The sequence below is a fragment of the Cebus imitator genome, unplaced genomic scaffold (genome assembly GCF_001604975.1).
Source record: "Cebus imitator isolate Cc_AM_T3 unplaced genomic scaffold, Cebus_imitator-1.0 Scaffold142, whole genome shotgun sequence".
NCBI lineage: Eukaryota > Metazoa > Chordata > Mammalia > Primates > Cebidae > Cebus > Cebus imitator.
This window is the reverse complement of record NW_016107457.1, coordinates 2,068,140-2,069,498: the sequence shown is the minus strand read 5'-3', so window position 1 is coordinate 2,069,498 and position 1,359 is coordinate 2,068,140. Positions and strand designations below refer to the sequence as shown.

Genomic DNA, 1,359 nt, shown 5'->3' with positions numbered 1-1,359 from the left:
TTTGGTAGAGACAAGGTTTTGCCATATTGCCCAGGCTGGCCTCAAACTCCTGGGCTCAAGTGATCCACCACCTTGGCCTCCCAAAGTGCTGGAATTATAGGCATGAGCCACAACATCTGGCCAACTATCATCTTCTAAGTAATGACTTTGTGAAGCATAGAAGAGCAACACCTGAAAGTCACACCTCATCCACCCTATGGAAAACAAAAGAGTTATTGTACACTTACTTTGTTCCAAGCTCTGTGCAAAATGCTGGAGGTATCATTTCTGCTCTAAAGGTGGTCATAGTCTGTCATTTAAACTTGAAATTCTGTTCTCCAGCCTAGCCATCTATTTTCAGCTAAACTTGACTTGAAAGAACAATCAGTTTGTTTCAGAAATGAAATCTGCACCTAAAAACATTACTAGCAGTGAATTTATACCAAGGAGTATGTGTTGCAGGCCAAGTAGGCCATTTAAAATGTTTTGCCAAATGCTTTTTGAGAACTCAAAAAAGTCCCAAGATTGCCCCACTCACCTCCAGTCACCATCTCCAAATGAGAATGACACTTGTTTGGATATCTGAGATCTGCAGGTCAAAAAACACAAACCTAACAAACAACCTCCCTCAGCCCTATTCCTGATCTTCACACCACTCGAAGGACAAGTGTCCACTGTCCCCACTGTGTTTGGGCTCTCTGAGGAAGCCTCACACAGCTGATCCCCAGCCAGGGCCCGGGGCATTTCATCCAGCTTTGTAAAAGTGCATCACAACTGCGATTCATGAGGAGGGCTGGAAAACTTGGCAGGGAGAAGGTTGTTAACATTTTGATTATTTCAGTTCTAGGATATTTCTTAATGTTCAGTGCCCATAGCTGAGTAAATTTATGTCATCTTAGGGGCAATGTATGATCTGTTTAGGGCAAGAATTTGGCAGCTAGAAACTTTAGCGTTCAGAGTCCTCATAGTGGTTTACTCAGAAGTCATGTTTGTTCATATGTGGAAAAATTGTTCATTATAGGGTCAGAACATTTACTTCTAACGTTTGAGGCATGGCCATCAATGGGAAAGCCAAAACTGAACAGGTGTTGACCTAAAAAGGAAGTTGAGTGGGCCAGTCACGGTGTTTCACGCCTGTAATCCCAGCCCTTTGGGAGGCTGAGGCGGATGGATCACCTGAGGTCAGGAGTTCAAGATCAGCCTGGTCAACATGGTGAAACCCTGTCTCAACTAAAAATACAAACATTAACCAGTGTGGTAGCACATGCCTATAATCCCTGCTACTTGGGAGGCTGAGGCAGGAAAATCGCTTGAACCCAGGAGGCGGAGGTTGCAGTTAGCTGAGATCACACCATTGCACTCCAGCCCAGGCAACAAGAG

At 44.4% G+C, this 1,359-nt stretch overlaps 1 protein-coding gene across 1 annotated transcript in view; it reads left to right on the top strand.

Annotated features, from left to right (window-relative positions):
- Positions 1–1,359, top strand: part of MRLN (myoregulin) — an 18,984-nt gene that overhangs the window by 2,369 nt on the left and 15,256 nt on the right. The gene's annotated exons all lie outside the window — the stretch shown is intronic.